Genomic DNA, 10,814 nt, shown 5'->3' on the forward strand with positions numbered 1-10,814 from the left:
TGAAGTGGGCGGACTGCTTGAGCCCAGGAGGTCCAGGCTGCAGTGAGCTGAGATCATACCATTGCACTCCAGCCTGGGCGACAGAGCAAGACCTTGTCTCCAAAAAACAAACAAACAAACAAAACCTGAATTCAGAAATGGTTGTCACAGATGAAGTATGTAATAAAGGGAAGAGCATTTCTGACTTAGAAGAACAAGTACCTAGAAACAATGTCCATGTTACAAGGGAAAGGCACTGCTACTGTGGTGATGGATTTTGGTGGCATTAAAACCAAATGATTTATGTATTGAGATAATGAGACTGTATCATCCTGCTTTTCATTTAAAGGCTGTTATTTAGTTTAATGATAACTTCAAGCTAGAAGGTAGGACTAGGAGTGCGGATTAAGTATTGAGCAATGGTTAAGAGAAGAGTTGATGGTAGGTACCATGAAGAGTAATCATGAGATGAAATTTTCAAAGGTCACTCTAATTCTAATCTGAACAATCAATGCGTTAAATTATCTCAATAATTTATTTAAATCAACACTTATATAAATAGGGGTGAGTACATCGATTTTGACCATTTCCTGAGTTCCAATTCACATAAGTGCTTGTGGCCAGAGGTAGGTAGATGGAGAAAATATTTTACCCTCTTCAAGAGCTTTAGCCTGAATACTAGCACAGGTGTTTCAGTGGTGTCTGAAAGTCAAAGTGAAACTGTATTGCTTGTGGCTATCTAGTTCCTGAATTATAAAAGAAACTGCTGATCTTCATTGCTCTTTTTTGAATATTTTGTTACTGACAGATCAAATATTCACTAGGCTTTATCAAGTATGCCTGTGTGTGTATTCACATCATTAAACTAATATTTACTGCACACTCCTCTAAGTACTATATGTGTGTTGACTTATTTATTCTTTCAACAGTCTGTGAGGAAGTCCTTATCATTCTTTATGTTAAGATAAGGACCAGCCTGGCCAACATGGCGAAACCCTGTCTCTACTAAAAATACAAAAAATTAGGCCCAGCGCGGTGGCTCACGCCTGTAATCCCAGCACTTTGGGAGGCCGAGGTGGGCGGATCACCTGACATCAGGAGTTTGAGACCAGCCTGGCCAACGTGGTGAAACCCCGTCTCTATTAAAAACACAAAACAAAATTAACCGGGTATGGTGGCAGGTGCCTGTAATCCCAGCTACTCAGGAGGCTGGGCAGGAGAATCGCTTGAACCCGGGAGGTGGAGGTTGCAGTGAGCCGAGATCACACCACTGCACTCCAGCCTGGGCGACAGAGCAAGATTGTCTCCAAAAAAAAAAAAAAAAAAAAAAAGATAAGGAAAGGGAAGTACCGGGAGGTGATCACACAGTCCTAGTTCCACACTCAACACTGACTGCCACAGCCAGTGCTGTACAGGGAGGGCCACTGGCTGGCCTGTCTACACGTGTTCTTCCAGGGAAATGATGCAACTGTCAGACGACATTCAGACCCTGATAGGGTATCATCCACAAACACAACCTGGAGGCACAGTGTACCCGCTTCAGCTTTTGAACTCAGCTTACAGTATTATTGGAGTGGTCAAAATGGGGATGGCTTCTACAACAAAACCTCTGAAACCAAAGGAACAGGATTTGTCACAACTCCTGGTGTCCTCAGGGACAAATGCACCTTGGTGATGCTGAGGGCTGGGACCCAGGCTGCGCCTGTTCCGCTGCTGCAGCCTCACTTTGTCCCGTCCCTGACTTGGAATGAAATACTTGCCTCCAGCCGGGATGTAAACATTTTGGAGTCTTTCGATATTTGTTCCAATTTAGCCAGTCATCATTGACATTTTCCTGGAAATTTGCACAATATTCTTTCATTTGTTTTAACACTGGGATGAATTCCAAATGAAGAAGGCTCACTATTCTTGTGTGTTTTTAAAAAAAATGTTGAACCTCTCCCTCCATTTTTAGATGAATAAATGTGAAGAAAGAGACGAAAGAACATAGAATTTAGAAAAATGATGTGGATGTATTAACTATGCCTAAGTTACCAAACCGAGCCTCCTGAAGACTCTACGTTGGTCACACCCATCCATGTCATATTCAGGCAGGGCGGCCGCAAGTGGATGCCGGTGTGCTTCTGACTTCAGGTTTTCTCTGAAAGCCATTAAGAACAGGAAACAAAGGATGTTACGTCGTGATGACGAACATAGAACAGCTTCTAAAACAAACAAGTTACATAGTGATGAGGAACATAGAAGAGCTTCTAAAACAAAGGAATACGTAGCGATGAGGAACATAGAAGAGCTTCTAAAACAAAGGATGTTACGTCGTGATGACGAACATAGAACAGCTTCTAAAACAAACAAGTTACATAGTGATGAGGAACATAGAAGAGCTTCTAAAACAAAGGATGTTACGTAGTGATGACGAACAAGAACAGCTTCTACGTCTTCTCTGAGAAAACACCAAATGGCGGATAACGCCGGTGCAGCGGGGGCCGGAAGCCCCGGGGGACCCTGGGATGGGGAACTGTGGTGGTTTCCGCTGAGGTTTCCGCAGTGGCATCCGGGCCGGGGTCGCGGCTGTGGATCTGGCCGTGGACCGGGCCAGGGCGGAGGCTGCGGAGCTCGCGGAGTCAAGGCCAAGGATAAGGGGTGGACACCCATTACCAAGCTGGGCCTCCTGGTCAAGGACATGAAGATCAAGTCCCTGGAGGAGACCTATCTCTTCTCCCTGCCCATCAAGGAATCTGAGATCATTGGCTTTTTCCTGGGGGCCTCTCTCAAGGACGAGGTTTTGAAGATTATGCCGGTGCAGAAGCAGACCCGCGCCGGCGAGCGCACCAGGTTCAAGGCATTTGTTGCCATTGGGGACTATAATTGCCACGTCGGTGTGCGTGTTAAGTGCTCCAAAGAGTTGGCCACTGCTATCCGCGGGGCCATTATCCTGGCCAAGCTCTCCATTGTCCCCGTGTGCAGAGGCTACTGGGGGAACAAGATCGGCAAGCCCCACACCGTCCCTTACAAGGTGACAGGCCGCTGCGGCTCTGTGCTGGTCGGCTTCATCCCCACGCCCAGGGGCACTGGCACCGTCTCGGCGCCTGTGCCCAAGAAGCTGCTCATGATGGCTGGTATGGATGTCTGCTACACCTCAGCCAGGGGCTGCACTGCCACCCTGGGCAACTGCGCCAAGGCCACCTTTGACCTTACAGCTCTAAGACCTACAGCTACCTGACCCCCCGACCTTTGGAAGGAGCGTGTATTCACCAAGTCTTCCTATCAGGAATTCACTGACCACACCTGGTCAAGGCCGACGCCAGAGTCTCCGTGCGGAGGACCCAGGCTCCAGCTGTGGCTACAACACAGGGTTTTATACACAAAAAATAAAGTGAATTAAGCCTGTGGAGGAAAAAAAGAAAAAAGAACAGCTTCTAAAATAAAGATTGATTATAATAGGCTGGGTGAGACTTCTGACAAATCCAGACATCAGGCAATAGAAATTCTCCCTGAGTTGAGAAATACAGTCCTAACTGTTTATTCAGTCAAGGAGGATTACACAGCAACACGCTAGAAGAAGATTTAAGGATGAAAAGTCCACGTGATGAAAGAGGAAGTGTCACCTTGGAGGGTTTGGCATTCAACATTGGATTAAACTGAAGCCCAGGAATTCCTATAAAACATCCCCCCACCTAGTACTAAGTAATCTTCACTATCTGCCTGACAATGGAATGTAGGAATTGTGTCACACCCAGAGGGTGCAGGTGGAGTTTTCTCAGGATGCCGCAGTGCAGGGTCAGTGTGGGATTTAATAATATTTTGAGTATAAGAAGAATCAAGTTGGGAGGTTTTATGAATAGTGAAGTTACCTCCCATAAAGTCCGTTTCCCAAGATTGCAGATATCATCATGTACTTAACAAAACCCTACTAATCAGAGATATGTATTGTACAAATGAAACCTTGAGTGGACAACAAGAAGTGTGAAAAAAGTTGAACTCAGGTCGGGCACGGTGGTTTACGCCTATAATCCCAGCACTCTGGGAGGCCAAGGCAGGCAGATCATGAGGACAAGAGATCAAGACCATCTTGGCCAACATGGTGAAACCCTGTCTCTACTAAAAATACAAAAATTAGCCAGACTTGGTGGCGGGTGCCTGTAGTCCCGGCTACTTGGGAAGTTGAGGCAGGAGAATTGCTTGAACCCGGGAGGTGGAGGTTGCAGTGAGCCGAGATCGTGCCACTGCACTGCAGTCTGGCAACAGAGCAAGACTCCGTCTTAAAAAAAAAAAAGTTGAACTCAATAGAAACCAAAGAAAGGCAAATAAAAATGTCAAGTAATTTTCCACTTGCCAATTTGGCAGAGAGTAGAAAGGAACAATAATGACCAGTATTTGTGAGGGTATCAGGAAATGGCAGCTCATACTGCTATGGTAAAAGTATAAACTGATGTGATCTGTCATTCATTGCCTTTTCAAAAAGTATAATATATAAATACATATAGCAGTGTTTAAAACTGTAACATTATTTTTATTGTCCAGGAAGTTCAAATAAAAATAAACATCTTCATAGTAAGAAAATGGTACAATGGGCCAGGTACAGTGGCTCATACCTGTAATCCCAGCACTTTGGGAGGCCGAGGTAGGCAGATCACCCGAGGTCAGGAGGTTGAGATTAGCATGGCCAACATGGTGAAACCTCGTCTCTACTAAAAATACAAAAATTAGGCGGGCGTGGTGGCGGGTGCCTCTAATCCCAGCTACTCAGAGGCTGAGGCAGAAACCTGAACAAACATCTTTCATTAAAGGATATTCTTAGGTAAGCACTTACAACTTTTTAGTATATTACAGGGACATAGTTTTTACTATTCCAACTGTAAAACATTAAGACATGACAGTGGTGATTATAACTATTTTGTAGGAGCGTTGAAATAATGATTATGCTTTGTTTCATGAGAAAGCAGAGTGAAAAATTCCACATACCTCTAATTACATAACTTAATAAAGTTATTTATTTTGGTTACACCTATCAATATAATTTTCATGCAGTGCAAGTTATGCCATAGGGATTATGGTTGTCAACTGAAGAATGACACGGCTTATAAATTTGGAAAGGGTTGCAGCCTGCAGGGTGGCCATCTGACAGGCTGGGAAGCCAGAAACAGACATTTTGAGGGAGGGGCAACAGGAACAGGAATATATGCTGAATGAAGTGGCTGAATATATGTGTTTAATAAGCTACAGGAGAAGTCATGAATCTTTATGAAAGAGGAAACGTGCATGAGCAATAAAGCTTCCTGCTTCTCCAAGGGATCCGTGTTCAGAAAATGGCCATGTTAGCATGATCGGAGAGTGGAGTGTTTGGCCTTCTGACTTCAAAAGGTGAACCAGAGGACACAAAAATTCCAACTGCACATTCCTTGTAGACTCCATGGTCCATAGTCTCTTATCAGGCAAAAAGGAGGGGCGGGCAGTGTCAGGTTGGTCAATAGCGGTGGAATCATTTGAAAGACTGGTTTCTGTTTTGCTCTTAGGGAAGAAAGCTTAATGGTGGCCAGCAAGGGAAGGGCACATTGAGGTGTGTCTGACCCCATCCCATCATGGTCAAGAACTCAGTTTCCAAGGTTACTCTGGGGTCCCCTGGACCAAGAGGGGGTCCATTCAGTGAGTTGAGGAGCTTAGCATTTCATTTTTATTTCTCATGGGTTTTTCTGTCAGGCCAATAAAAAACAACAAACATGCACGGAAGAAGTACTGTGGCTGCCTTTTTTTTTTTTTTTTTGAAATGGAGTTTTGCTCTTGTTGCCCAGGCTGGAGTGCAATGGCACAATCTCAGCTCACCACAACCTCCACCTCCCGGGTTCAAGCGATTCTCCTGCCTCCGCCTCCCTAGTAGCTGAGATTACAGGCATGAGCCACCACGCCTGGCTAATTTTGTATTTTTAGTAGAGACGGGGTTTCTCCGTGTTGGTCAGGCTGGTCTTGAGCTCCCTACCTCAGGTGATCTGCCCGCCTCGGCCTCACAAAGTGCTGGGATTACAGGCCACTGCGCCCAGTCCTGTGGCTGCCTTAAAATATCTGATACTAATATTACCTAGGTATTACAGACTGAACTGTGTCTCCCGCAAATTGATATGTTGAAGTCTTAACCCCCAACTGTGACTATAATTAAAGATAGGGCCTATAAGGAGGTAAATAAGGTTAAATGAGGTCAGAAGGGTAGGGCTCTGGATAGATACAGTATCCTTACACCAAGAGATACCGGAGAGCCCTCTCTCTTTCCCCACAGGCATATAAGAGGCCATGTGAGCCCACAGCGAGAAGGCTGCCATCTGCTGGCCAAGAGAATTGGTCTCCGAATGAAACCACCTTGTGGCCACCTTGATCTTGGACTTCCAGCTTACAGAACTGTGAGAAATACATTTTTGTTGTTTAAGTCACCCTGTCTATGATATTTTGTATGGCAGCCTGAGCTATGATATATGGAATGCCTATTTATTATTTTTTAATATCTATTTCAATCTTATCAGGTAGCTACTTCATTAGCCCAACGTTGCACATTGAGGTTTACGGAACTAACTTGTCCAATGTCACACAGCTGATCACTGGAAGAACCAGGAATTAAAGTCTTCTGATTCTAAATTCTAAATTCGTTTCTTTTCTTTTTCTTTCTTTTTTTTTTTTTGAGACAGAATCTTGCTCTGTCACCCAGGCTGGAGTGCAGTGGCGTGATCTCAGCTCACTGCAACCTCCACCGCCAGAGTTCAAACGATTCTCCTGCCTTAGCCTCCCGAGTAGCTGAGATTACAGGTGAGTGCCACCACGCACAACTAATTTTTATATTTTTATTAAAGACATGGTTTGGCCATGTTGGCCAGGCTGGTCTCAAACTCCTGACCTCAAGTGATCTGCCCACCTCGGCCTCCCAAAGTGCTGGGATAACAAGCGTGAGCCACCTCACCCTGCCTCTAATTTTAAATTCCATACTATCATGATTACTCAGATTAATTTTTTAAATAATGTGATACTTTCATCATTGAACCTCATAAATAGTTGTATAACTTTTGGTTTTCCCATCACCTAAAATAAAACAGCACATTACTAAAACTGCTGTAGCTTTACTTTAGCTGTTTATTTTTCAAAACATGAGTAATTATATTTCAGTGGATTGTCTTAATTTTATATGGCTGGGTATAGAAAGAAGAGTAATTCCACTTTAGAGATGGCAGTGGCCAGGAATAATCATGGTTCCCATCATTTTTGGCTGGAGAATTTTAAAAGAATATTGAAAAAAATTAGTGCTTTAGAGGGGACTATGCTAATTATTCTGCTATTGGCAGGTCACCCCAGGAGAAATAAGTCTCAGCCCATCAACTTGCTGATGCTACTTCTCTGGGAGAGGTGAGGTTGTTCTCAAAGAAGGCAAGAGTACTCATTATTGTAAAGATAAAACATGATTTAAAAGACTCATGAGAAAAGTTGTTTTCTAGAAGCACAGCAAACATCACGAGGAAGCCATGTTGCTTATCTGCAGTCTTTGCTTTGATATTTCTGTGTTGGATTAGTCTTTGACATTTGGAAATCAGTTCATCATTATTGGAGCAGTGGTGTTCTTAATAAGAAAAAAAAACATCTAAAGCAAACTAAATGGTGGAGAGGAAAGGCTGTATATGTTAAGAGGTGAGTTGGGAAAGCACGGAGGAACTCTGACTTGGAGCCGATTCAAATAGGACTGAGAGAAGTAGTGGATAATACCATAGATGTTTAATAACAGCTTGCAGACAAGGTTCAACAAGGACCTGTCAAAAGTAACTCTTCCAAATACCATGATAGAGTTAAGGCAGAGGACATCTTTGCATTGTTTCATTATGAAATATTTCTTAATTATAAAAAGTTACAGAGAAAATCAGCCAGGCACAGTGGCTCACACCTGTAATCCCAGCACTTTGAGAGGTCAAGGTGGGTGGATCACCTGAGGTCAGGAGTTCGAGACTAGCCTGGCTAACATGGTGAAACCCTGTCTCTACTAAAAATACAAAAGTTAGCCAGACATGGTGTCAGGCACCTGTAATCCCAGCTACTCGGAGGCTGAGGAAGGAGAATCACTTGAAGCCGGGAGATGGAAGCTGCAGTGAACCGAGATCACACCACTGCACTTCAGCCTGGGCAACAGAGCGAGACTCTGTCACAAAACAAAAAAAAGAAAAAGAAAAAGAAAATTTCAGAGAAAATCATGGCCAACAGGTGTGTGTCTGCCCCTCAGCCCTATCAAAGCTCAACATGTTGCTATATTAACTGTAGATTTAAAATGCCATATTTGCTCCAGGATTAAAATGAGAACAAATTACAGAGACACTTTCCCCCTCTGTAATACCTTCCTCTTCTGTTACTCTCTCCCTCCTTTCTTTCCCAGGGGAGGGTTTAGTGTTTATTATTTCCATGAGATTTTTTTTAAATGGCTTTTCATTACTTAGGTAAATACCTGTAAATTACCGCCAATATTTGTAGAGGGTTGAATGCTGGTCCTCCCAAAGGGTATGTCCACATCCTGACCCTCTGCAACCTGTGAGTGTGCCGTTATTTGGGAACTGTCTTGGTGGATATAGAAAAGACATGATCCTCCACCATCCGGTGGACCCTAAATCCAACAAGTGTCCTTACAAGACAGAAAAGAGAAGACCATGTGAAGATGGAGGCAGAGACTGGAGCGATACGGCCACAAGCCAAGGACGTCCTGGAGCCACCGGAAGCTGGAAAGGGCCAGGCAGGAACCCCTAGGGCCTTTGAAGGAGTGCTGCCCTGCTGGTCCCTTGGATTCCAACTTCCGGCCTCCAAAAGGGTGAGAGGATACATTTCTGTTGTCAGCTACCCAGTTCATGCTTATTTGTGATGGCAGCCCTAGGAAACTCATGCAGTATTGATTTGCATCTTTCAGACTAATGTAATGGTACGTTACTGTATCAGTCTACAACCTACTTTTTCTTACGGTTTGATATTTATCCATAATGCTACATATAATTTTATTTCATTCCTTTCCTTTGTTCTGTAGTGTTCCACTGCATGACTTTATTTCTAACCAGCTGAATGACCTTGGGCTTATTTCTGTGTGTCTTAATATCCTAATCTATAAAATGGGGAAAATAATCACTAAAAATAGTGGAAGTATTAAAATTCATAAAAACCTATCTATCTTATAGAGTTCTTTTGAAAGTTAAATAATTTAATATTTTTAACGTTCTTACAATAGAACATTCCTGGCCGGGCGCGGTGGCTCACGCCTGTAATCCCAGCACTTTGGGAGGCCGAGGCGGGTGGATCATGAGGTCAGGAGATCGAGACCATCCTGGCTAACAAGGTGAAACCCCGTCTCTACTAAAAATACAAAAAAATTAGCTGGGCGCGGTGGCGGGCGCCTGTAGTCCCAACTACTCGGGAGGCTGAGGCAGGAGAATGGCGTGAACCCCGGAAGCGGAGCTTGCAGTGAGCCGAGATTGCGCCACTGCAGTCCGCAGTCCGGCCTGGGCGACAGAGCGAGACTCCGTCTCAAAAAAAAAAAGAAAAACACACACACACACAAAAACAAAACAAAACAACAACAACAAAAAATAGAACATTCCTGAAACGTAGTAATTGCCCTGTGTTAATTAAAAAATCTATTTTTCTATTTGATTGTTGATGGATTTTTAGGATGGTTATGCTTTGCCATCATCATAAACAACAGAGCTATGAGCTATATGTATCTTCTGGTCTACATGTGCAAGAATTTCTCCATGGTCTAGGCCTAGAGGTAGAATTTCTGAGTGTTTTGGAATTTCTGAGTATACCTTTAACTTTATGAGATCTTACCCAATTGTTCTCCAGAGTGGTTGTAACCATGGTCTTTCCTCTTGAAATAAATGAAGTTTGTCCATGTCTTTGTCAATGCTTATTATTATTAGAGTTCGGATTTTTTGCTTCTCTGATGGATACAAAGTGGTTTAATTTCAGTATTCCATTTAACTATTATTTTTCATATTACTAGTGAAATTGAGCATCTTGTCAAATGTTTCTTGACTCTGTTTCCTATTCTGTGAACGGTGGGTTTGTACCCCCATCTCTCTTTATATTGGATAGTTTATCTCTTTCTTATTTATTTATCACCCTTTGTGGATTCTGGACACTCTCTTTAAGTATTGCATATATATATATTTTTTGAGATGGAATCTCACTCTGTTATTGCCCAGGTTAGAGTGTAGTGGTGCAATCTCGGCTCACTGCAACCTCCGCCTCCCAGGTTCAAGTGATTCTCCTGCCTCAGCCTCCCAAGTAGCTGGGATTATAGGCACCCACCACCAGGCCTGGCCTTGCATATATATACATATATTTTTTTTTTTTGTAGAGATGGGGTTTCACCATGTTGGCCAGGCTTGTCTCAAGCTCCTGACCTTGGATTAGCCCCCTACCTCAGCCTCCCAAAGTGCTGGGATTATAGGCGTGAGCCACCGCACCTGGCCAACCCTTGCCTTTCTTTAAGTATTGCAAATCTTTTGTACCAGTTTGTGCTTGTATTTTCACTTTGTTTGTGGTGTCTTTTGTTTCATGAAAGTTTTAAAAATTTTTTATGTTGTCAAATACACCTTTTTTATCATTTGTTGTTTTAAAGAAATCTTGTTTGAAAAATCATTTTCTACCATAGTCATAAAATCTTGCTCTTATAATTCTTTTAAATGTTTTAATGGATTTGATTTTCATGCCTGGCATTTTAGTAGGCTTTGAATTATTTCTTTATATGATGTAAGTGAGGGATACAATATTTTCCATACGGATGACCAATTTTCTCAGATTTATTGAAAAGACTGGTATGTCTCCAGCCTCTC

General features: G+C 43.1%; 1 pseudogene; it reads left to right on the forward strand.

Moving 5' to 3' along the window:
- The first annotated feature begins 2,434 nt into the window (after nucleotides 1–2,434).
- Nucleotides 2,435–6,358, forward strand: LOC134757406 (small ribosomal subunit protein uS5-like; annotated as a pseudogene).
- The last annotated feature ends 4,456 nt before the right edge of the window (nucleotides 6,359–10,814 follow it).

This window comes from Gorilla gorilla, chromosome 17, assembly GCF_029281585.2.
Source record: "Gorilla gorilla gorilla isolate KB3781 chromosome 17, NHGRI_mGorGor1-v2.1_pri, whole genome shotgun sequence".
Classification (NCBI taxonomy): Eukaryota; Metazoa; Chordata; class Mammalia; order Primates; family Hominidae; genus Gorilla; species Gorilla gorilla.